General features: G+C 42.1%; 1 protein-coding gene across 3 annotated transcripts in view; it reads left to right on the plus strand.

Moving 5' to 3' along the window:
* Window positions 1–26,588, plus strand: part of VDR (vitamin D receptor) — a 122,411-nt gene that overhangs the window by 4,208 nt on the left and 91,615 nt on the right. Inside the window, exons 1-2 of one of the 3 annotated variants that reach the window (XM_074934767.1) lie at window positions 6,558–6,618; window positions 7,504–7,586. The gene's annotated coding sequence lies outside the window, so the exon portion shown is untranslated. Of the gene's footprint in view, window positions 1–2,352; window positions 2,465–6,535; window positions 6,619–7,503; window positions 7,587–26,588 lie in introns of those variants that run through there. The other 2 variants (XM_074934765.1, XM_074934766.1) reach the window with 2 other exon arrangements.

The following is a 26,588-nucleotide window of genomic DNA, read 5'->3' on the forward strand; positions in this document are numbered from 1 at the left end:
TTCTGTCCTTGGTTAAAGTGCTGACTGTGTTTTAAAGCATTTTTATACCTCTGTAACTTTGCCAAAACTAAAACAAGTCACCTGAAACTTCCTGTGACCTTCTGTGAAGAAATGTTGGTATCTTGGGCAGTTGGACAAAGAATGATCAGATAACAAAAAAACAGAGTTTGCAAAACTTCACTTTGCTGGAAAATCCTGAGCTCAAGGAAAAGATGGAGAATCATGGGATTTAAGAGTGAGCTCCATGAATTCTACACAGTTTCCCTTTTTGGACAAACTCTTAATTGTAAATCAAAGAGCACAACATTTTTAGCAAACTGTACAGAAACATCATGTTATCATTAAATAACTGATAACCTCTTGCCACTGCCAAAAAACTTGTGAGGAAAGAAGGCCTTGCCCATGTGGGGTCCAAGGAGATCGTTTAATTCTACTTTTTGTGCCTGTCCCCAAACCACCTGAAGTTGGGTGGCCAGGCTGTAAAAGTTTCTTTCTTGCAGAGATGGGGGAGGGGATATATCAAGATTATACTATGCTAACCTACTTAACTATTAGTTTCTGAGAGAGGGATTTGATTTAGTCATCATATATACAACCCCTCCCCCTGGCCTTAGAAATGTATTTCTTTATGTGGAAAATCCCTACAGCAACAGCATTTCACAGTTTGACTGAATGGAGGGAAAATATGGCTCCCAAACACTTTGAAAGAAGGTGGTTTTGATAATACAAATGACTGATCTGTTGTCAGTGAGAAGGTTATTAACAGCAACTCTGGCATGTGGAAACAGTTTGTACTTGTGGGGAGGAGGGAGGGACTGGTAAACCAGAACACGAATATAAACTGCAAGATAGAAAGGGAACAAAAGTCCAGCCAGATAAGCCAGGTCAAAGACTCTTGTCGGTCTTAAAGTGGTGTGTGGTGGTGTGGTTTGGTTTGGGTTTGTTTGTTTGTTTTTAATAATTCTGTGGCAAATATGATGACTAAAGGGAGGACAATTAGAATGCTACTATCTTCTGCTAGAATTAAGCTTGTCAGGGCATTCTGGGTCAATTAAGGGTTATTGAGGACATGTTCTGGAATATAGAATGGGTTAGAATAGCTTGGGTGAATGAGGATGGTGGAGCTGCTATGGAGAAGTCTTGGCGAGACTTCTAAAATGAAGCTTCTTAATCACTGGATTCAGCCTGGAAGGCCACGTGAGGGATGTTCTCAGCTTCCTGATATGGACACCATAATCTTCTGACTTTGGATGCCTCAGTTTCTTGGTGTCCAATTTGGGCCTGATCTTTCTTTTCCCAATAGTGCTGAGCTTCCAACAACTTCACTTGGAGTTGAGGGTGCTCACAGCCATGAAAATAGGGCCTGAAGCTGTCTCAAGTTGAACACCCAGAAACTAGAAGCAACTGCTTAAAACATGGACCTAAAAATATCCATTGCAGAATGATAAGGGGATGGGGAGAAGTTAAGAGTCATACCCGGAAGTCCCACATCCAGTTACCTGTGCTTAATTTGTATGTGTGTGCATGAGTTTAAAGGCGATTTACACTAGCAGGTGTTACCTAGCAAAAGGTAAATAAGCAAGCCACTGATGATCAGTGGAAAAAATGACACATACCAGTTAATGTTCTTTGCTGTTTAAGACAGACTAATCTGTTTGGTTATATCTAAAGAGAAAAAAGAGGGCTAAAATACTAGATATGCCTAGTGCTTTAAATCCTCCTTGGTTAATATTGGTTGTTATATGGGAGTTTTATTTCTTTGGCCTTTAGCATTTTGTATTAGTATATTCAAATCTGTCAGTTGATATTTCAATCTCTTGTGGCTACAGGGCAGAAAGAAGAGGAGGAAGGGGTTCAAGGCAATCCATTTAATTAGCTGTCAGGTTTCCTTCTTGGTCAGACTAAGAGATATATTTATTACTATATTGTGGAGCCATGATAATGGCTCGGTGTTAAGCTTAATTTCTGTTACTGGCCAGAGACATCCAACATTGTGCCTCTTTTCCTCCATATACAGACTGAGATCCAACCTTCTGTCATCACCACTTTTCACTGTGATCAAGAGATTGCTACAAGTAGCATCTTACTCTCAATATTTAGGCACCAATTCAGCAAGATATTTAAACAGCGCCATTCAATTCAATGGGGTTACTCGCATGCTTAAAAATTGGTATGTAGTTAAGTAACTGTAATTCAGAAACACTAGTTTGCTCCACCACACCCATGATATTAATGTTATCAATATACACCTAACCTTGGGAAGTAACTCATGGTATTAGCTTGTTGAAAATGTGGACTAAAAAGCTCACGGAATGACTACATGAAACATTAATACATGCATCTTGATTCTAGAGACTGCCCACCTTGTTGCCAAGATTATATACCCCTTGCCTGGAGTGTCAGTAGGTGCCAACATAAGTCTTCTGTATCTTGACTCTGAAACATTCGTGTTGATAGAACATCGGTAAGTAGCTCTTTAAAATACTTTGTATAGAAGACAGTCTTGCAGAATTACAAATATCCAACAATTACTTTTGTGCTTATGGTACTTTTGGCCTTAAAAGCCAACTCTAAATGTTGTCTCTTACAGAAATAGACATTCAGAAAAATTAGTTACTTCAGTTCAGAAACCTGAATTCTCAGTTACTCTAGAACAGTAGTTCTCAAACTGTGGATCGGGACCCCATTTTAATGGGGTCACCAGGGTCAGCATTAGACTTGCTGGGGCTGAAGCTGAAGCCAAAGCCTGAGCTCTCCCCCCACCCAACCCAGGGCAGCGGGGCTCAGGCTCCGGCCCCCTCTCCCCGCACTAGGGGCGGCAGGGCTCAGGCTCCAGCCGCTTACCCCAGGGTCATGTAGTAATTTTGTTGTCTGAAGGGGGTCACGGTGCAATGAAGTTTGAGAACCCCTGCCCTATAAGGTTCTTACATACCACTCTGGCAGCATAAAGAGGCATCACACCCAATTTAAGTCCCTTTCATGCTGCCAGAGCAGGTGAAGGGTGCTTCAGTGTAACTGCATCAGGCACTGAATTTTTAGTAGCTTTTGTTCTAACGATGCTGGAAGTGAAGTAGTAGTTGGCATCAGAATTTCTTTTGTTGAAAGGTACATGTCTGGCATAAAGGTCTTGTGATGGCTGTAGTGCCTTAGGCTCTGTGTGTACACAGGCTGGAGTCTTTGTATTTTGTTTTGATTTTACATGATTTGCATAGTTCCCCCTCCTTCACTGCTTCCGTTTGAATTGTATTCTAGCATAGTTTGTCCTGCTGGCATGAGTGAGGCCAAACCCTATTGCATCATATAGATTGGCCATGCAAACCATGTTAGAAAACAGTCCAGCTGGGATCACTATTGTACTGTGAAACTTTTTTTTTAACATGGGTTTGAAACATTACCCCAGTGTTACCCTATTCTGTATATGTGTGGGTGAAAAGGTTGCTATGGTCTGTATTCCTGTTTTTACTCCCTATATGTCCAAAAATGAAGCTTTTAAAACAGATCTTTTCTGTGTCTGAGACTTCTAGCATATGACTGGTATACTGTGTGAGCAAGCTAAGAATTCTGGAAGAGCCATAATATGTGATTAGAGACTACAACTGTGGGTTAGGGCATTGCTGAGTCCTTTCCTATGGAGAGAAGAAAACTTTGTTGCACTAGGACCTTTTGAGTTGCATAGTTTAGGTGTGTGCTTAACCATCTTAACTTTAAGCAAATGATGGGGCTTAGTTGTCTGTTTTTCCTCTTCCCCCCCCCCCCCAACCTTCTATGGCTCATGTGGGTTACAATGTGTGACTGAGATACAAGTATTATTCATGTGGAAGCTCAAAATGCTGTAGGAATCCTTCTCCTGGAGTAAATAACAACACTTTCTTCCTAGAAACTCAGCTTCTTGATTCTGTATTTCTGATGTAAATAACTTTCAACAATAAAAGTGAAGAAGACGCCACATTTATATAGAATGTAGGGAACTTTAGGACTAAAATGGGTAATGCCCATTGAAATGAGGGAAACTTGAGTAGCATGGTGTTTACTTGTTAAGTGAATTTCCTTTCATTTAACTCTCTTTCTTCGTAGGAAAAGCTGTGCATTCATGTAAGTATTAGCAGAAATCGTCATCTGTCCTCCATGATTCAGGAACTTGACTGAGTCTCCTTGTAGATTTCTAAACATCTGATTAGTTTAGGCATGTCCAACTTTCAGGCCTGATCTGCCTACACTTAAAATTTAGGTTGCTATAGCTACTTCATTTGGGGTGTGAAAAATCCACTTCCCTGAGTGACATAGCTATGCTAACCTAATCCCCCAGTGCAGATGCAGCTAGGTTGATGGAAGAATGATTCCATTGACCTAACTACCATCACTCAGCAATGTGGTGGACCTACGCTGATGGAAAAATGCCTTCTGCAGGTATAGGCTGCTTCTGCACTATGGTGCTGTAGTTATGCTGGTTTAATGACTGTCGTGTAGACATGGCCTCAGTCTCTCATTTCTGTAAAAGAGTTGTAGAGTCCATGAATATGCTGACACGGTAGTTGTTGTTTATAAATCTTTATAGTACCATAAATGTAAGCACTTTGCAGAACATAGATAAGACACATTAGCTTGCAGTCTAAATATATATTTGCTTATTTCTATAGTGTGTTTTGCTTTCCAATCTCAGAACTGGGGTCATTCACCCAGTTTCTCTGTCCACCAGATGGTGGTGTGGCTCAGTGGATAGGGCATCAGACTGGGACTTGAAGACCTGGATTCTATTTCCAGCTCTGCTACTGATCTGCTGGGTGACACAGGTCAAGTCACTTAACCTGTTTGATTCAAATCTTTCATGTGTAAAATGGAAATGGTAATGACTAATTCCTTTTTGTAAAGCACTTTGAAAGCCTTTATACAGCACCTTTCATCCATAGATATATTACTATTGTTAATATTGCTGGCCAGAAGGCTGGGTTTTTTAAACTGGGAAGACACTGACTTCAATATTGAATAATAACAAAGTCCTATATCATACTGTAGTTTAAATCTTGGCTTACATTAGGAGTATAGAGATCATGCTGGCTAGTTCACATCTGTATTTTGCCTGTTTTGAGGATTTTTTTTTTCCAATGTAGTATATCAGTCTTTGCTAGTGAGTAGATAGCATGTTGCTTTCCCTGAAATCCTGTGACTTCAAGTGTGGAGCTCTTATCTGTATTTATGCTAAAAGTAGCATACTTGTAGTTTCGAACTGTAGTTATCTCAGGCTTGTGTGCTCAGACGTGATTTTTTTTTCCGATTTATTTCTTGTCTGATTATTTCTGACCTTGTCTCCTTCATGTTCCGATATGGCAGAATCTTCTTAATATCCTAGTGGATAGAACTCTGGATTGGGAGTTCATAGAACTCAGTTTCTGTTCCTGTCTGTGGCACTTATCTGCTGGGTGACCTTGATCAAGTCACTTTGCCTCTCTCTTGCTCTTTCTCCTCCTGCTCTTTGTCTGCCTTGTCTACTTGGACTGCATGCTTTTTCAAGGCAGGCACAGTCATTTCCTGTATGTGTTCAGTGCCTAGGACAATGGGGCCCCAATCTTGATCCTCTAGGTGCTATCGTGATACTGCTAATAATAATAATTCACACTAACGACCAAGAGATGCATGTGAATTAATTACTTGCTGATATGATCATTCACGAACATGCAAAAGTTACTACAGTGCAAAAGATACTTTCTTCATTTAAGTAACTGTAGTTTAGCTTTCAGAGTAGCAGCCGTGTTAGTCTGTATTCGCAAAAAGAAAAGGAGTACTTGTGGCACCTTCGAGACTAACCAATTTATTTGAGCATAAGCTTTCGTGAGCTACAGCTCACTTCATAGTTTAGCTTGTAATTCAAGCCCAGCAAAATGTGAAAATATTTTGAAACTAATGAAATCTTGGTAATACAAAACCTCACAATTGCTCTCTGTTATAAAAGTTTTGAGGTTGGAGAGAGACTATAAAGGACTTGATCACTAATTTAAAACATGTGAAGAGCCCATTCAAGTTAATGGGACTACTCATGCTTAATGTAAATATGCCCTTTGCGGGGTCAGAGATGAAATGTTCAAGATCGAGCCCAGATTAGTAAGGTTCTCCTCACTTGGTGAATGGGAAGAGGAGCTTTTTGTCTCTAATTTTGACTAAAGTTTTCTCTGCCCTCATGTAAAAAACACGTAGCCTCTCTACCCCAGCCCCAAATGTCTTTGGTCAGGCTGCTTTTTGAGCATAGTGTTCTGTTTCATTGTAAACCGTTCAGATTCTGGAAGTTTGACTTTTTCCTCTAGGAATGGGGCTCTCCTATCAAAACTCATCCCTGGGAAGGGAAAAATAATTACCTGTAATTCTTTTCTCCAAAGGTACATGGTCATAATAGATCCACTTTCACCCACTTGCTTCCTGTGAGTCCTCAGCCGTGTTGCTAGAAAAGGAACTGACAATTGAGGGCTGGGGCATTGTGACGCTGCCTTCAAGTCACATGACTGCGGCTCTGCTGAGAGTTTTATATTCTCCGTTTACTAGTTAGCTCCACCAGTCTGTCATTGGAGGCACAGACGTAGCAGTCGGAACCTTTTATAGCTGCATGCTGCCAGAGATCAAGTACTGCAGGTAAAGAACTTTTCCTTTTATCTAGCTTAGTGATTTACCCAATCCTTAGATTCCTCCACTCCCCCCCCAGTCTTGGTGCTCCAGTTTTGCTAAATTCAGGTGACATTCACTGCATTAAGTGTGATCTTTCTCAATAGTGTTCTTAATGCAGGCAAGAGACAATAGCCTTCTAAAACAAGTCTTACTGTATTTAAGAATGTTTTAGAAAAAGTTTTCCTAATGACTAATTAATAATTACTAGGTTTAAAAATTATTTACTTCTCTATCTTTTATTTCCCTGCATTTTTGCATTACTAAATATTCTACATTGATATAGTGATTTCCCCCTCAAATTAGGAACAAAATTGTTTTTTGTCCCCCTCCCCATAGTTCTGAAGGTCTTGTCTTGTCCCTGAGCTATTTATAGCAATTTCAGCAATATTTTCTTGCATAATACAAAAAATGACTTCTGATTTTTTTTCCCCAAGGGATAAGGGCAGTAATGTGACTGTAGTCATAGTTTGTCATGTAGTGTCAACAACTTGGCACTGAAGCAGATATTAAATAGGTATTATGCTTTCCTTTATATTCTAAGGCTATCTGGATTCTTTAATCTCTGTTTTTGGGTGCGGGGAACATCAAGACACAATGGATATTTGAAATGACTTTAAGAAAACTAGAGATGTGTTTAAACCATGATGCATGTTTCTCTTGTTCGTTAATACGGAATTCTTAGTTTACAAGTACAGCTTCTCTTTCCATTCCAGTAATCTTTTGTTGTTGTTGCACGCTTTTTGTATTAAATAGTGTCACCATAGTAGGTTGTAAATTTTCAGACAGAGTTTTCTTAAAAACTTAAAAGATTATACTTCAAACAGACAACTGAAAGGTTTGCTTCTTTTTAAGTTCTACTTTCAGACCAGGACTCTAGTACGAGAGATACAAAACCCTGAACTTGTCTCTTTGGACCAGATCCTGCAAAAGCTTAAGTACCTGTTTAATTTTACACACTATGAGAAATCTCACTGAAGTCAATAGGATTTTTCAGTGCATAAAGTTACATGTGAAAATTATTTGTGGTATTTAGGGCCTTGATAAATAAGTGGAGGAGGACCCTCCTTTCAGAGGTCATGGTATCCTCTTGCACAGAGGATACCCCTTCCAGGGAGGGGACCCCAGTTGTTATAATCAGACAGGTAATAGTTCTGTTTGTGAATTGCTTGCTGCGTGCAAAAGTTGCAGACTTCTCGAGACATCTAGATAGATTTAAGTGCTGGGGAGGAGCTAGTGAATGTGCTACATGCAGGTACCAGTGACCTAGGGAAAGGTAGGACAGAGACCCTGGAGGCCAAATTTAGGCTGCTAGGTAAGAAATTAAAGTCCAAGACGTCCCTGGTAGCAATCTCTGAAATGCTGCTTGTTCCATATAGAGGGCCAGTTAGACAGGAAGAACTGCAGAGTCTTAATGTGTGGATGAGATGATTTTTGGAGGAGGGATTTAGGCTTACTAAGAACTGGGGAACTTTTTAGGAAAGGAGGACCTTCTACAGGAAGGATGGGCTCCACCTAAATAAAAACAGAACCAGTTCAGATTGCTGGTATGTAAAATTGAAAAGGTCCTAGAGGAGTTTTTAAACTGAGGGCTGGGGGAAAGCTGACCGGTACAAAGGAGCAAACAACTCAGAGCGGGATCCCTTGGGGGAGGATTTATTAAAGGGGATACTCTCTATCCTAGTAAAGAGGTGAGGACAGAAGTTTATAAAGTACAGATAGGAACTGAAGAGAAACAGTCAAAAATGAGTCCCATTCAGTTACATTGCATGAAGGCAGACCACTAAATATTGACACATTTAATAAGTGCATGTATAAAAATGCTAGGGAAAAAACTAAGAAGGGTGAACTTCAGTGGAATGGTATTAAATGATACAAAAGGCACCACAGAAACTTGGTGGAACAATTATAATCAATGGGGCACAGTTATACAGGGTACAAAATACAGAGGAATGACCGAGTAGGTTGTGCTGATGGAGGAGTGGCACTGTATGTGAAAGAGCATAGAGTCAAATATAGTAAAAATCTTAAGTGAAGATACCATAGAATCTTCATGGATAGAAATTCCCTGCTTGAATATTAAGAATATAGGAGTAGGAATATGCTACTGACCAGGATGGTGATGGTGACTGTGAAATGCCAGGGGGATGAGAGAGTTTACAAAAACAAAAAACGCAATAATAATGAGGGATTTCAACTATCCCCCTGTTGATTCCAGACATGTCACTCAAGATGGGATGCAGCAAGAAAATTTCTAGACCCCATAAATGACCGCTTCTTGGAGGGGCTAGTCCTGGAACCCGCAAAGGGAGGGGCAGTTCCTGATGTAGTCCTAAGTGCAGCACAGGGCCTGATCCAAGAGGTGAATATAGCTGAGCCGCTTGGTAATAGCAACGATAATGTAATTAAATTTAAACATCCTTGTAGAGGGGAAAACACCAAAGAAACCCACCACAGTTGCATTTAATTTCAAAAAGGGGAACTACATTTAAAAAAAAGAGGAAGATACTTAAATGGAAATTAAAAGGAACAGTCACAAGGGTGAAATGCCTGCAAGCTGCATGGAAACTATTTTTAAAAACACTGAAATAGAGGCTCAGACTAAATGTATACCCCAAATTAAGAATGAAAGCATAAGAGGACTCAAAAAAAAGCCACCATGGCTAAACAGCAGAGTAAAAGAGGTGGCTAGAGGCAAAAAGGCATCCTTTTAAAAACTGGAAGTCAAATCCCACTGAGGAAAATAGAAAGGAACATAAACTCTGGCAAGTCAAGTGTAAAAGTATAATAAGGCAGGCCCAAAAAGAATTTTGAAGAGCAACTAGCAAGAAACACACAATCTAACCGTAAAAAATTTAAGTACATCTGAAGCAGGAAGCCTGCCAAACAATCAGTGGAGCGACTGGATGATCAGGGTGATAAGGAAGACAAAGCCATTGAAGAGAAGCTAAATGAATTCTTTGCATCCGTCTTCACTGCAGAGGATGTGAGGGAGATTTCCACAGATCTGAGGAACTGTGCCAGATTGAAGTTTCAATAGAGAAGGTTATGGAACAAACTGATAAATTAAACCATAATAAGTCACCTGGACCAGACAATATTCATCAAAGAGTTCTGAAGGAACTCAAATATGAAATTGCAGAACTACTAACTATGGTATGTAACCTATTGCTTAAAAAGCCTCTGTACCAGATGACTACTGGGTAGCTAATGTAATGCCAGTTTTTTTTAAAGGCTCCAGAGGTGATCCAGGTAATTTACAGGCTCGTAAGCCTAACTTCAGAACCAGGCAAATTGGCTGACGCTACAGTAAAGAACAGTATAATTAGACTAATTATAAAAACTGAATTATATCAGTTGATATAGTATACTTGGACTTTCAGAAAACACTTGTCAAAGGCTGTCAGTTGTTGTTTCTGTGTGTGTTCTCTCTGCATGGTGCCTGTACAGCATCCTTAGATCAAGTGGCCCAAGGAATCCACAGACTGTTCAGTGGTGAAGGCACTCAGCCAGGTTTATTCCCGACAAAGCACGGTATTAGTGCCCATAAGCGCTCAAGGTACACTTAATACATGTATGCCCATGACAATGGATCAGCTCCGTGAGCGGCAGGACTTTCCGATTTCTTCCCCCCCCCCCCCCCCCCGCCTTGGCCAGACACCCCCTCTGTGACCCCTCTTTTATACACTGATACAAACATGTTACATATTGCCCCTCTGATTTGGTTAGTTACCATCCTTTACTTTGTACCTGCAGGCTCAATCAAAACATCTCTATCCATCATCCTGATCTTATCATATTGACAGGGGTCAATGTGTCCCTGTATCATCTTTGTGGGAGTGTGTTTACGCCATAACCTTCTATCGGGGTGTTCTGGTGCTACCCTTCTGGAATGTGTTTATGTGAATACTCAGTGCCTAGGAGTGTTTGTGTTTGCAATGCCATTGTTGTTCTTGCCAAGCTCATGTATTGGATAGTGAACCTGCCAGCAGGCATCTACTTTGTAACAGGGCCTGACTTTTGCTCATAGCTTGACTCTTGCTAAGTTTGCTTTATCTCAACAGGGCCTTATGCCAGGTCTCGAGCTCTCTTTCTACTACAGAAAGGTCCCACTCCAAAAGATTATAGAATATCAGGGTTGGAAGGGACCTCAGGAGGTCATGTAGTCCAACCCCCTGCTCAAAGCAGGCACAATCCCCAATTTTTTTTGCCCCAGATCCCTAAATGGCCCCCTCAAGGATTGAACTCACAACCCTGGGTTTAGCAGGCCAATGCTCAAACCACTGAGCTATCCCTCCCCCTTATCTTAAGCAAAATAAGCAGTCATGGGATAAGAGGGAAGGTCCTCTCAAGAATTAAGACGGGAAACAAAGGGAAGGAATAAATGGTCAGCTTTCGCAATGGAAACAGGTAAATAGCAGGGTCCCCCAGGATCTGTACTGGGACCTGTGCTGTTCAATATATTCATAAATGATCTGGAGAAAGGGGTAAACAGTGAGGTGGTAAAGTTTGCAGACTGTACAAAATTACTCAAGATAGGGAAGTCCAAAGCTCACTATGAAAAGTTACAAAGGGATCTCACAGAACTGGGTGACAAAATAGCAGAGGAAATTCAATGTTGATGAATGCAAAGTAGTGCACATGGGGAGGTGGAGAATAATGGGGTCTAAATTAGCTGTTACCACTCAAGAAAGTGATCTTGGCGTTATCATCATGGATAGTTCTCTGAAAACATCTGCTCAATATGATCGGCAATCAAAAAAGCTAACAATGTTAGGAACCAGTAGGAAAGGGATAGATAACAGAACAGAAAATATCGTCATGCCACTATATAAATCCATGGTACATCTTGAATACTGCATTCTGTTCTGATTTGCTCCATCTCAAAAAAGATATATTGGAATTGGAAAAGGTTCAGAGAACGGCAACACAAATTATTAGGAGGATGGAACATCTTCCGTTTTAGTCCCAGTCATTTTAATCTCTCCTGTTCATTTTAGAAAAGATATAACTAAGGCAGGGATATGATAGAGATCTAGAAAATCATGGTTAGTATAGAGAAAGTGAATAAGGAAGAGTTACTTACTACTTCACATAACACATGAACTAGAGGTCACCCAGTGAAATTAATAGGTAGCAGGTTTAAAACAAAAGGAAGTACTTCTTCACACAGTGCACAGTCAGCCTGGGGGACTTGTTGCTCGGGACTGTTGTGAAGGCCAAAAGTATAACTGAGTTCAAAAAGATTTAGATAAGTTCATGGAGGATAGATCCATCAATGGCTGTTAGCCAGGATGGTCAGGGATGCAACCCCATGCTCTGGGTATCCCTAAACCAGCCCCAGCTTCTGGCAACCAAGAGGATGATGGGATGGGTTACTGAAGTATCTGACACAGGCTACTGTTGGAAGACAGGATACTGGGCTAGATGTGCCATTGGCCATACTGGATCAGAACATTCTCATGTTCTTAAATTATTTTGAATTTTTTGTTTTAAAATTGTTTTTAGATTTGAACATAATTTAAGATTTGAACCCATAGAAATGCTTGTGGGAGTGTACTTGTATCCATGACATCAAGAATAGACTTGACAGATTTTTGAAAACCATGTACAAATGTGTGTTCCACTGTTATATAGTATAAAGACATTTGAAAATCATCCATTTATAAACTACTTAATCTCTGGATTCAAATGTCTTAAATCCTGTATCTAATACAGAGGTGGGCAAACTATGGCCCGCGGGCCACATCAGGCCCTTGGAACCATTCTGCCAGGCCCTTGAGCTCCTGGCCGGTGAGGCTAGCCCGTCCCGTGCTGTCCCCCCTCCCACACAGTCACACCGCTGTGGCTGGGTGGCGCGGCTGCCAGACATGCTGCTCTAAGTGGCATGGTAAGAGGGTCAGGGGTTGAATTAAGGGGCAGGAGGTCCCGGGGGGCAGTTGGGGACGGAGCAGGGGGGGTTGGATAGGGGGTGGGGTCCCAGGAGGGAGAGGTCAGGGGACAAGGAGCGGGGGGGATTGGTGGGGGAGGGTCTGAGGGGGGCAGTCAGGGGGCGGGAAGTGGGAGGTGGGAGATATGGGGCTGGCGCCAGGATGTTTGGGGTGGCACAGCCTTCCCTACCCAGCCCTCAATACAGTTTTGCAACCCCGATGTGGCCCTCGGGCCAAAAAGTTTGCCCACCCCTGGTCTAATATAACAATTTGTAACCAGGTACCTTTATCTTACTGTTAAGGATTTGGATTGGAGATGTGGGTGGGTGTTGATGTCAGGTGTAAATTTATGACTACAGTTAATCCTTGGTACTGATGAAAAATCAAACTTGTTTTGAATACAAGGAGGGTGAGGTGAACCTGTGACCACTCAAAATACTGTACATTTATAATAACAAGTCCAAACAGTTTTCTGGCTTTCTGGATAATCTGGTTTACTTGCGGATTTGACTCAAAACAGATTAATCTTTTTGTAAGGTAGCTCAGTTCTGGTCTTGTCTGGGATCAGCAAGGGGAGTAGAATTAATCTCTCTAGAAAGATTTGAGGAATACTGAAATTTCCGCTCTTCAGCTCTGATAATGAGACCACTTGAGAGCTCTTAGTTGTGCTGGTAATTGATCTTCACCTGCATATAGACATGCCGCTGAGTGACTGTCTAGTGATTAAGTGTGGGTATCTAGTTTATGTATTGAGGTTGCACAAAGATAGCGGAGAAGGCTGCTGTGCAAGGTTAGACCATGCACTTTGAGGGTTTTGGGTTTTTTTTTAAATGCTTCAGAATCTCAGACATCCATGAAAAACCTGCTGCACATTTAACTTGATCAATATGAATCCAGTGACAAGACTCAGTTCAATTAATGAGACTTCATTGAGCTATAAAAGTGTTGCAAAAGAGTAAGAAAAAGACAGACCTGTGCTGAGGCAGGTATAGTTTGCTGAGGATGGAGTTACGTGCTATGTTTTCTGTTTGATTCCCCACTGTCCATTTGTCATAAATGTCAATTCCTGACCCAACAGCAAGTTGCTACGTGTTGCAACACACCATTGCTACTCTATAACATGAAATCTATATGTAACAACCATACTAGCGGATAAAATCTAAAATTTCAGATACGTCGTCATAATCTTCAACTCACCCAAATCTGGGAACCATGACTATCATTCAGTTATATCCCAGTATTACGCTTTATTTCCCAGACTTGCTTGTAGTAGAATTACATGTCCAATGTCTTGCGCTATATCGCAACTGCAGATAAACCTAAGCCATGCTGGATGTTCGTTCTTTAAGTGTAACTTACTGTTTTAATACACCAATGAAACTTTCATTTCTTTTCTCCTGGCTTTCACTCTACTAGAAGAAACTATATTTTGCAAGTCTATATTTTAAAAAGAACAGATTGCAAAAGACTTTCTGGGAAATTCTTTATCCAGTGAATGTCCACTGTAATCCTTGGGTTCGCAAACAGGTACTACTGCACAATTAAAATCTGGATCACCTCATCAATACGTTATGACCGATATCCTAATTTCCTGCAATATAATATGCTTGCTTCAAAAGAGCTGTGTGATAAGTTATAACTGCAGGCAGTTACATTTTTCATAGCCTTGAAGAGGCCTGGTTATGCAGTCTGGCTTTCTGGGGATACCTGTGTCAGCAGGGAGCTGTGCAGCCTGGAAAAACCCTGGCCCGGAGGGGGAGAGAGGTGCGTGTCTACCCAAGCAGGGTGGGGACTGAGTAGTCCTCAAGGGACCACAGAGGGGAAATACAGGCGCAGTTGCCCTGACCTATGAAGTATAGCGTGGCAGTGTGTGTGGGATGTATGACCACGTGAATTACCATAAGTGCAAACAGCAGCGAAAGCAAGTACCACAGAAGGGGAAAGCACACAGAAAAGTCTTGTAGTCCTTTTGGGAAAGAGACATCAAAAAAAGAGGTAGGGAAAGCTAATTATGAATAGCTAAAGAAAAAGCCGCTACAAGAGCTATGCAGAGAAAGGCAGCTCAGTACTGAGAACTGTACAAAGACACAGCTAGTTGACTTGCTGTAGTTGCATGACCAAAAGAGGAATGACTGTCCAGGTTCTCAGGGAACATCCAGTCCACTGGCAGAGTCCAGAGAAGGGAAAGGGGGTGGGGGGCGTGGGGGAATCTTGGAGTTGACTCCTTGAAGGGAGGCCAGAGAAAAGCTGACTGACAGCAACTGTGTTCCATTGGGATTGAAGGCACTGCTGCAACAGGAATTGTGGATGGATCAACCGTTAGAGCAGCAGAAGCAACAACTGGCGAGGCACAGAGTGCATCTGGAAATCCAGCTGCTTGCAGACCTGGAGCAAGAGAGAGGCAGCATCAGTGCAAGAGAGAAGAGAAGGAAAACTAGCACTAGGAGAGAGAGACAAGGATTGTCAATCTCAGCTCAAGGTGGAGAAACTGCACCAGGAGAACCATAGTCTGGTCTCAGTGGGTGGCATAGACTCCAAATTTCTTCCTTGCTTTAGAGAGGGGGGATGACGTGGATGTGTTTCTAAATGTTTTTGAAATGGGGTGTGACTTGAATAAGCTGAGGAAGGATGACATGGTATGGTATACTTGTGGCACCTTAGAGACTAACCAATTTATTTGAGCATAAGCTTTCGTGAGCTATCATCGGATGAAGTGAGCTGTAGCTCACGAAAGTTTATGCTCAGATAAATTGGTTAGTCTCTAAGGTGCCACAAGTACTCCTTTTCTTTTTGCAAATACAGACTAACACAGCTGTTACTCTGAAACATGGTATGGTATCTGGCTCTACTGCTGTCCAGGCCAAAGGCTTTGGGGGCATTTTCACCCTTACGGACTGAGGACTATAAAGGTTACAAGTGACTGTAAACAAGTTTTGAAACAAAACTTTAAATTGGCCCCTGAAATGTGTAGGAGAAGATTTTTGGGGAGTTTGGGGGGAAAAAGGGGACATGACCTCTGCTGAGGTTCAGCCCAGATTAGGGGTATGTAAGAAAGTGGGGAACTGGTTGGAGGGTTTCCGTGATCGATGAGTTAGTGGGTTTAGAACTGTTCTATAAACTCTGCCGCCCCAACCTAAAATCTCAGTTAATAGACAAATCCTAGAAATGTAACTGCAGCTGGGAAATGGGCTTACCGTTACGTGGATGGGTTTTCTATCAAACACAGGCAGACTAACAGGAAAGGAATGTCATCAAAGAGCAAGGATTGAGCCCAAGTGCAGACCTGAGAAGTGGCTTCCCTCCCCGGCTGTGGAAGCCCTGGGACAGGTTGAGGAAAAGCAGAGTTCAAATGTAGGCAGCTGGCTGTCTTTGCTCAAGATTGCCCATTCTGCCAGCTGAGGCCCAGTGCAGTGCTGGAAAGACCAGCTGTACTCCAATCTCACAGAGTTCCCATCTCAGAGGGAGAGTCACGCAGCCAGTCCACTGATGGCATATAATGTTTATGCTGAGTCATTCACATCCCAAACCACTGCTTCTGTGTCATGCTGCGCCCTGCTGGGTTGCCGATCCAAGGCTCACCAGTGGAAGTAGTTAATTGGAGACATTCATTAGATGGGGAGATACTGGGATTGCTAAGACTATAGTTAAGCCCCATGTCATGAAACCCCATCAAATGCTATCAGGGTTAAAATTCCCACCGTAAAAGTCTTTGCTCTACCTACAGCACAGATTTTTATACGGACCCAGGAAGGGTCAAGTGACCTGAATATTCCATTTAAAGAGTCATCTGTGGTGTCAAAATATCTGTGGTCAGATATGTTGAGTGAGGGAGAGACCTCAATTTAGTATCTACTTGCACTGACCAAAAATTCCCTTGTCTTTTTGTGGGGGAGGGGTCCATTTGCCAGAAAAACTTTTGTTTTTATACTGGGTGTTAGTCTATGACTTAGTGACCCTCTGAGCCACATACGACAACCTTCAGAAGTTCAAGAACCGGAGCCCTGGCAGGCTCACATCCACGGGGTTGAAGCCTTGAGACCCCCCCCCCCCCCTTTCTGGGCAGATGCCTCTACCCCACCACTTTGCTGCAAGGCAGAGGTCCTGAGCTCCCCCCCCCCCCCGCCCCAGTCTGCTAGATGGAGAATGTGGGAGGGGGGTGACATGGAGGGGAGCTCTGCAAGCCGCACTTTAACTGTAAAAGAGCCACATGCAGTTTGCAAGCCACTGATTGGCCATCCCTGGTCTATGATGTTCAAAGGTGCCTAAAATCCCAGCCATAACTCACTTGGCTTAGCTTGCAGTGAAAATGCAGCTCTTATGTTCCTACCTAATTAAAAGCATCACTTCATTTTTTTTTCCATTATTTACTTTATCTCCTGAAATCTTTCTTACTTAGTTTACAATTTCAAAGGTTATTGAACCAGCTGGCAATCTTAGGACTGTCCGGCGTATTCTGCATGGGTTGCCACTTCATAAATCCTGTGCTTGGTCTATAGACCTTGAATTCTGAACTCTTTCCTACAGAAGCTCTATATTTAGTGCCTTGAGCAAGAAGGAATCAGTGAGACATCCCACTGTTAATTGCTACGGTGATGAATGTGTAAATATCACTTGAATAATTTGTCAGCAAACCATGCTTGACTTAAGACTTGCCTTAAGTACATCTCAGTTCTTCAGTGCTGTATGCACACTTGTCCAACACTGCCACAGCTGAACTGTATATTGATTTCAACTACTTGAATTAAATTACTCACATCTTCAGCTCTTTACCTGGTCCTCATTCTTAGGGTGACCAGACAGCAAGTGTAAAAAATCGGGACTGGGGTGTGGGGTAATAGGAGCCTATATAAGAGAAAAGGAGTACTTGTGGCACCTTAGAGACTAACCAATTTATTTGAGCATAAGCTTTTGTGAGCTAAAGCTCACTTCATCGGATGCCTCGGATGCATCCGATGAAGTGAGCTGTAGCTCACGAAAGCTTATGCTCAAATAAATTGGTTAGTCTCTAAGGTGCCACAAGTACTCCTTTTCTTTTTGCGAATACAGACTAACACGGCTGTTACTCTGAAACCTGTATAAGAGAGAGACCCAAAAATCGGGACATCTGGTCACCCTTCTCATTTTCCCACTTGACTGTTATGGGTCACAGCATGCATTATTCTTGCTATTCTGTCTGTTTTTTGGCATACATTTTTGCATTTGTTGTTTTAAGTGACGGAATGACGCTTTTGTGAAATCTCTTTTCTTTCCTTTATTTTAGGGATTACTGAAATTAAAGCTCTGATGTCCTCTAAACTCTGGGCCAGCCCTTCAGCTAGTAAATCAAACATAGCTGTATTGGCTTCAGTGGAATGCTGTTGATTTTAAACCAGCTGAGGATATGGTCCTCCTGTCATGAATACATTTGGGGCTTAGCATAATATCTGAAAGATTTTTTGTTTAAAAAGCTGCATGAAACTCTTTAGTCCGTGCATCCTTCTGTTTCTCCTTCATCTGCTTAATTGTTTGTTTGGGAATGACAATGAATGCTCCCTCGTTACTGACATTTAGTTTAATGGTTTATATGTATTCTTGTATCTTCTCAAGATATTTAAAATTCTGAGGAGCGTAGGATTTGCTTAACACAAGGGAAACTCCTTCCCACCTCTTAATTTTTGCTATTCTTCCCCGAGTGTTTTGGAATATGAGATCTGGGGAAAAGAGAGCTACATAGCCTAAGAAGTCAAGAAATAAAGTTGTTAAAAGAAAAAGGACAGTTATGAATGGGGCAGCCTAGTTGGCTAGGAGTGAGAGGTGACAATAACTAAATCTGGCCAAGTAGTCGAGGAAGCAAGAAATTGGGGAACAAAATTTGTTTTCACCTGAGGTTTGAAAGGAGATGGGGGAGTTGATTATCCGCTTGACTGCTGCTCCAGCAAGTAAAGTAGATGTGAACTATAGTTTTGTAACTGAGCAAGTTGATGATCTGATCTAATCTCCATCTCCTTTCAAATCTCAGGTTAAAAGTAAGGACTTCTCTACATGGACAATTTACAGTGCTGCAACTTTCTCACTCAGGGATGTGAAAAAACACCCCCTCTCCCCCCCCCCCCCCCGAGCACAGCAAGTTTCAGCACTGTAAGGTGCCAGTGTAAACAATGCACCAGCGCTGAGAGCCACGCCTCTTGTGGAGGTGGGTGGCTGGGTTTTTTTTTTGTTTTTTTGTTTTTAGAGCCCTGGGAGAGCGTGACTACACACGCCACGTTATCATCGCCAGTGTAGACTAGCCCAAATTTTCTCCTTCCCCAGCACGCTTTTGCAACTGCATTATTTAACTTTAAAGTATTTTGGGATGGTTAATATGAAAGATGCTGTTTAAAAATAACTTCCATGATGGTGCTTCGCTTTCCCATGCTAATTATTCTTGTCTGGGATTTGTAAAAGGGTGGGTGAAACTGTTTTGAAGAACAAAACTTTCCTTTTGTGCTGTCCTTGCCATACCCTGCAGCTAGCTGGATGTGAATGTGTTGCTGCTTTCCGAGGTGCGGTGGTATGAACAGTTCGGTAGTGCAATTACGTGGATAGTAATATCAGTATGGAAATCATGTTGACTAAGCTAAAGGCAGAGTTCCCAGTGGAAAAAGTAGCTTGGAAAAATAATTGTTCTAGATAAGAAATGGAAATTAAAAACAAAATATAGAATCACTGCTACTTGCCACTTTTGTCCAACTGCATGTCATTAAATCTCCCTCCCTGGCTGCCTTTATTTGTGTTTTGGTCTCTACAGACATCTGCTTATTTGTGGATGGGTTTGAGTTAGATTATTCTAATGCCAAATATTATGGAGAACAGATGGTGTTTCATGGAGACTAATGGTGCACAGATTTAACTTTTAAGAACTTTCTCACTCTTAAACGTTCTCCCTCTTGACCAGCTCTAGGTTAGAAATTCTTCAGAGGGCTCTCAGAGTTCAAGGTGAGGTAGCGCATAACTATTTAGCATCTTAGCAATTGTTCTTTTGAGTCCACAAGGCTTGCATCCAGGGGAATAGTGGGACCAAAGTGTTACTCCCACCATGTTCCTGTGTTTTGAGTCAGTGGGAATGCCACTCTGGTGAGATGACCTAGGTTATTTGAACAGCTTCTCATGTTGCTCCAAAACTGCTGCAGTTGGATTCTAAAGTGCCTTTGATATGTCTGCTCCCTGCTTTCTCTAATATCTATATTTGGTGTAGGGAGGAAGAGATTCCCATCATTGATTTCCCAACCTCTATGGTGGTGGAGTGGATTCCCAACGGTGACAGTCAGTTTAAGGGGTAGAGAGAATGAGGAGCTTAATTAGGAGAGGGTGCAGGGACAAGATGGGAAGTGAAGTTTCAGATTCCACGAAAGCTTATGCTCAAATAAATTGGTTAGTCTCTAAGGTACCACTAGTACTCCTTTTCTTGCTGCTAACTATGTATCTTCTTTTCCCCTTCCACTTCATCCCTTGGCCCGATATTACTCTTCATGCTGTCAGTGCTCCTATCTGACTTCTCAGTCTGACTAGTGATTTCTTGACCAGAGTCATCAGATACAAGACTGATTCTCTGGGCTCCAGGAATCTAATCCTTTGGCTAGTGAATATAGCACCTTCTCTTACAGACTTTGGCCCAATCATGTACTCAGAAATCTTTGAAGCCCTGAGGAATGCATCAACCAGTATGTGTGACTCAGACCCCTGTGGGTGGAAGCCTGTGAAGGATGTCTTGCTAGAAGAAGGTCATTGCTTCTTTCACAGAGGGCAGCCTACTAGACCAGTCCAACCAGTTCGGGAGCTTTGCTCAGTGCAAATGACTTTTTAAAATACCACCTTGGCTCTAACTTTCTCTACTTGGGGGTTGAGAGAATATCTGAGCAGTCTCCAATTGCACCTGACCTCTGCCAATGTCCTTCCGATCAGGAGGTAGCACTGAGACAGTGCTGTTGGTCCTGTCACCCCAAACAGGCATCTGTGCCTACCAGGGCAGTTTGGATCAGTGTGTAAGTCTGGATACTGTCCAGGACATTTTCATTGACTCACTTAAATAACTTGGCAAAGGAAACACAACTAATCCAGCATCACTTGTTTCTTTGAACAGATGCTGCTACTCCTCCCTCAGAGCGCTTACTTGTGGAGCATGCGAGGCTGTCCTCTCTTCCCTTTATGCAATGTGTATTAGAGCTCTAAAAGAGATCACTGGACTTGAATGCCAGCAACATGCACACTATTTCAGCTCTATCTCCTTCGCGTCAAATGCAGATAGTGCTATCACTTAGTTCTCCTAGTGACTAAGGCAGAGTGTTAACCCCTGAATAAAGGGCAATTGGCAAGACTGAACTGATCATGGGAAAAGAGAAACAAGTTGACACTTCCTGAAGTGTTGAATGATTTGCTTGATGGAGGCTGATGTCTTCCAATTGTAAAGATTGTGCAGGCTTAGTCTTGGGCCCTTAGGGATGCTTTGCTTCTCCTGGATACTCAAATGCTGTAGCTAGAAACATTTTTCCTTCCCTCTGTCGGCCAGGAATCTGCACCCCTTCCTGTTTTAGACTGACTTGCCCTTAGTGAGCCAGATGTTTCAGCTCAAGAATCTGCAGCTGTTTCAACAGGCAGCAGCCTCTACTGTCTGTCTAGTAACACAGGCTACTGACAGGTTTTAGAGTAACAGCCGTGTTAGTCTGTATTCGCAAAAAGAAAAGAAGTACTTGTGGCACCTTAGAGACTAACCAATTTATTTGAGCATGAGCTCACCGATGAAGTGAGCTGTAGCTCACGAAAGTTCATGCTCAAATAAATTGGTTAGTCTCTAAGGTGCCACAAGTACTTCTTTTCTTTTCACAGGCTACTGAGAACACATTGCTCCAGTGTTCCATGCTCGGCACTGCCTCACAATCCACTTCATGGCATATTTTGGTCCTTGGTTAAATACGTGACTGCCATTCTCTGTGACTCATGATGACCGTTGCCATCAAAGGAGACTCTGGAACTGGCAGATCCCCATATGATGCTTACTCACCCCAGGTACCATGCTGCTTTTGTGGCAAGCCCTTGGCTTTGGAACTCCCTTTCAGAAGATAATGAACAAGTGTAGGCCATACTACCTTCTGAATGGCATTGTGAACAGATGTGTCTTCCAGCTGAAGACTAGCACACACACACATTCCATGCATTCTAGCAATGTGATAAGAGAGTGGAGAAGACTGTCCTGTGGGCTGAATTTTGCTTTAAGTTTTGGGAGATATCCTGGTGATGGGTGCATGTAAGTAAATACCAACTGAATTGGCTATATAACAGTATCTAGTGGGCTTATGCCAGTAAACATTCCTTTTTGTTTACCATGACCATTTAAAAACGTTGCTTCTAATGGATAATGTGGGAGCCCAGGAGCATCTCCATTAGTGGTGTGAGTTTCTCTTATAACTGCCTTCAGTAGCTTTGCAGCTTTGTAGTTAATAAAATGGTCTTGATTTTTCACTGCTTTAACTTTGTTTAAAGCTAGATATAGAGGCGGCTGTAACTCATCTATCACATTCACATGCTTTAGCATCAGTTAGTTGAAGTAGGTAAGAATTTCCTTGAACTCTAGTGATCAGATCCATGTCAAGTACCATAAGCTTTCCCTTTTTTGAATATTCAGTGGAGGAATTCTTTTCGTTGGCCCCTTCGATGACACACCTGCTGTGGGAGACACTCTGACTGCATTCTCAACATATGTCCAAAATATTTTCATCTTCTTTTCTGGCTAACTTTAGAAACAAGGGGTGGTTGAACTCTGACAAATCTCTGCATTTATTATGAATCCCATTATAACCTAGGATTTTTCTAAAGCATTTGCTTTTTTGTATCTTTTGTACTGGTCTCTGGCTAACAAGTGTCTGGTAATATTCCAAATGCTGAGTAAATGGCCCTAGCCACTGCTGCACTGCTGGAAAGTGGGGAATGAACCTGCTAAGTCCTATGGAGGGGAAAGGAGATAGGACCTAGTCCCTATGTGCTGGGCTAACGATCAAGCTCCTTAGTGACGCAAGAGCCAGACTTTTAATCCACAGAGCAAAATTTGAATAGCTGTTGACTATCTTGGCCTTCTCCCTGAAGAGCTCCTTTTCCCCTCTTTGTGTTGTGAATGACATGGCAGCTTTAGATAATAGGTTGAACGTCATTTTCTCATTTGCTGATTTAAGCCAACCAGAATTTAACTAAAAGCACAACAGGACCTTTCTGAGTTAGTAACTAATGCCTATCACTGTGTATATATTTGCAGTGACATCCAGACTTGAGTACTAAAAATAGTTTAGTGTTTATGGTCTGTATGTATCTTAGAAACTGGGGGAGATTGAAAGGGGTGGGTGGGTTTGAGAACAGCATGTCCTACCAATCTCAATAGCTCAGTAGAGTTACTCTGCTCAGCACCACTACTGAATTCCTGTTTATTTTAAAGTATTGTATCTATTTTTATCAATGTATATTTTCACACTTGCAGGAAATTATGGGAGGGAGTCAAATATTTAATGACTGTAGTCACTCGAATTCAAAAAGTTAATTTGTGTTTCAACAGTTTGTAAAGCTTTAACTTTGTATGTCAAAATATACAAAGTAAATATTCTTCAGTCAAACTCTTCAGTTCTCAAGCTGCAGTTTTCTTTTCTTATATGTAAATTTCAATTATCAATGGAAAGAGTCTGTGTGGTGAAATTGACGTTTACTGATAATCTAATCCTAAATATATGGTTACCTCCACTAGTTTATGTATGTGCTAACTGTGTTCTGTAAATAGCTACTTTGTAATAAAATACTAATCAGTCAGGGGTGACTGCCCCTACCCAGAGCTTTGTGAAATTTAGGAGGGGGGAACAAAATTAGCTCTATACCTATCAAGATTAATGTGACACGGTTAGCTATTTAAAACCATTCTTTAATGTTGCTGTCTTGCTAGAGACACCTTGTATGACTGTACTGTTCTTCTACTAGCCTGGCTCTTTTTTACATATGGCTTATCTGATCCCAGACATTTTCTATCTGCCAGTTAGCAGGTAGAGACAGAATCCACTGTTTGGCTTTCTCCAGTGTGTGTACCGCCTAGCAGAGCTGCAAGCTTAGACTAGTTACTTGATCTTTGCCTTTCTTCCAAAGAATTTGGCAGTGGGTGGAGGATCTTTTGCAGTTTCTCTTTCAAGTGGCCCCACAGAGGCAAGTCAGTGACTTGCTGCATCTTTCCACTTTCTGACCTAAGAAGATTTGTTATAGCTGTCCAGGGAGACTCTGGAATGAGTGATGCTTCAGCTAGTATTTGAAGTGAATGGTGTTTTGCCAACATCTGCATTGCAGGTTCAGAACATATGACTGTTCATTAAAATTCTTAAGAACTGAAAGTGCTTGGATTATATTGGCGAGTCAAAAAAACCCACTGAATTTGTTTTATTTCTTCCATGTGCTGGCAGTTTTAGACCTTCAGGTTGCATCAAAATTGAATCAACCCATGTATGACTTCCTCAGATCATCCTCATAATTGCCAAGTATCCTTACTCATCAACAATAAATAAAATCAGACATTCATACAGACATCTAATCTAGTGCAACAATGGGACTGAGAATTTAGTTTCTCAGTCAGGATATCCAGTTTCCAATAGTGTAGCAGTAAGGTTGGTATACAAGTGTTAACAAGTTCATATACTGTATTTGAGTTATATTTTTACAAGAGATGAGACCATAACACAAATCTAGATCGAAAAACTCCCCATAAATTTGGGAGTACCTAGAATCTAATAAGGTAATAAGTAGCAATCAACAACAAAGAACAAATCATTTCAAGCCAACCTATTATCCTTCTTTGACAGGGTAACAAGCTTGAGGAATAGGGGGGCATCAGTAAATATGATGTATCTCAATTTTTAGTAATGTTTTTGTTACTATCTCACGTGACCTTCTCATAAGCAAACTAGGGAAACATAACCTTGGCAAGCCTACTGCAAGGTTTGGTGCACAGCTGTTTGGAAAACCATACTCCCCAGAGTAGTTATCAATGGTTCATAGTCCAGCTGGAAGGGCATATCGAAAGGGGTCCTGCAGGGGTCTGTCGTCGGTCCAGTCAGGGCCGGTGCAAGGAGGTTTCACGCCCTAGGTGAAACTTCCACCTTACGCCGCCCCCGCCCCTCGGCCCGGGGAGCCCCCCCTGCAGCAGCTCCCCACCCCAGCTCACCTCTGCCCCACCTCCTCCCCGAGCACGAAACCGCTTCTCCTGCCTCCCAGGCTTGCGACGCCAATCAGCTGTTTGGTGCGCAAACCTGGGAGGGAGAGAAGCAGAGCTGGGCGGTGCTCAGGGGAGGAGGTGGAGCAGAAGTGAGCTGGGGCAGGGAGCGGTTCCCCTGTGTGCCCCCCCCCTTACTTGCTGCAGGCGGCCCTCGCTGCACCTCCCTGCCCCAGCTCACCTCCACTCCACCGCTGCCCCCCAATCACTTTGCGCCCTAGGCGACTGCCTAGTTCGCCTAGTGGTTGCACCGGCCCTGGGTCCAGTTCTAATCAATATTTTAATAAATGACTTGGATAATGGCATAGAGAGTACACTTAATTTTTGTGGAAGATATCAAGCTGGAAGGAGTTGCAAGCGCTTTGAAGGACAGGATTAAAAGTCAAAGTGATCTTGACAAACTGGGGAAATGGTCTGAAATAAACAGGATGAAATTCAATAAGGACAAATGCAAAATACTAGAGTTAGGAAGGAATAATCAGTTGCACAAATATAAAATCAGAAACGACTGCCTAGAAAGGAGTACTGCAGAAAAGGATCTGGGGGTTATAGTGGATCACAAACTAAATAGGAGTCAGCGAAGTGAACACTATTCTTGGAAGTATTAGCAGGAGTGTTGTAAGCAAGACACGAGATGTAATTCTTCCACTCAGCACTGATAAGGCCTCAACTAAAGTACTTTGTCCAATTCTGGGCACCACGTTTTCAGAAAGATTTGGACATAATGATTAAAGGTCTAGAAAACTTGGCCTAGGAGGAAAGATTGAAAAAATTGGGTTTGCTTAGTCTGGAGAAGAGAAGACTACATGGGGGATATGATAAGTCTTCAATTTGTAAAAGGTTGTTATAAAGAGGAGGAGGATAGTTCTTGTCCTGTCCTCAGTAGGTAAGAACAATTTAATGGGTTTAAATTGCAACAAAGGAGATTTAGTCTGACATTAGGAAAATATTCCTAATTGTAAGGGTAGTTAAGCACTGGAACAAATTACCTAGGGAAGTTGTGGAATCTCTGTCACTGGAAGTTTTTAAGAACAGGTCACACAAACATCTGTCAGGGATGGCCTAGATCAGGGGTTCTCAAACTGGGGGTTGGGACCCCTTGGGGGTTGCGAGGTTATTCAATGGGGGGGGTCACGAGCTGTCAGCCTCCACTCCAAACCCCGCTTTTTCTCCAGCATTTATAATGGTGTTAAATATATTAAAAAGTGTTTTTAATGTATAAGGGGGGGGGGTCGCACTCAGAGGCTTGCTGTGTGAAAGGGGTCACCAGTACAAAAGTCTGAGGACTCCTGGTCTAGATAATACTCCAGTCTTGCCTCAGTGCAGGGGACTGGACTAGATGACCTATTGATGTCCCTCCCAGTTCTCCATTCTATGATTTGAGGAAACTGGGGGAAAGTTTGAAGCCAGCTCTAAATTCTGTGGCTTGAGCCTGTCTCTAGATTTTTATAGCAACTAACTCTCCCCATTTCTTGCATGTTTGTAGCTGTGTTAAAACACAAGTGCAGTGTTGCTGAGTTGGGGCTGCAATGTAAACCCTGACTTTTTGAACTCTGACTTTTGAACTTCCTGACTCCAGTGTGTCAGATGGGGAAAAGAGAAGGTGCTGATATAGTTGATTGTCAAGGTTCCTTCTAGGGTACAGATGTGGGGACCTGCATGAAAACCTCCTAAGCTTACTTTTACCAGCTTAGGTTAAAACTTCCCCAAGGTACAAATTAATTTTACCCTTTGCCCTTGGATTTCCACTGCCACCACCAAACTTT

Source organism: Natator depressus, chromosome 20 (genome assembly GCF_965152275.1).
Source record: "Natator depressus isolate rNatDep1 chromosome 20, rNatDep2.hap1, whole genome shotgun sequence".
NCBI classification, from domain to species: Eukaryota; Metazoa; Chordata; order Testudines; family Cheloniidae; genus Natator; species Natator depressus.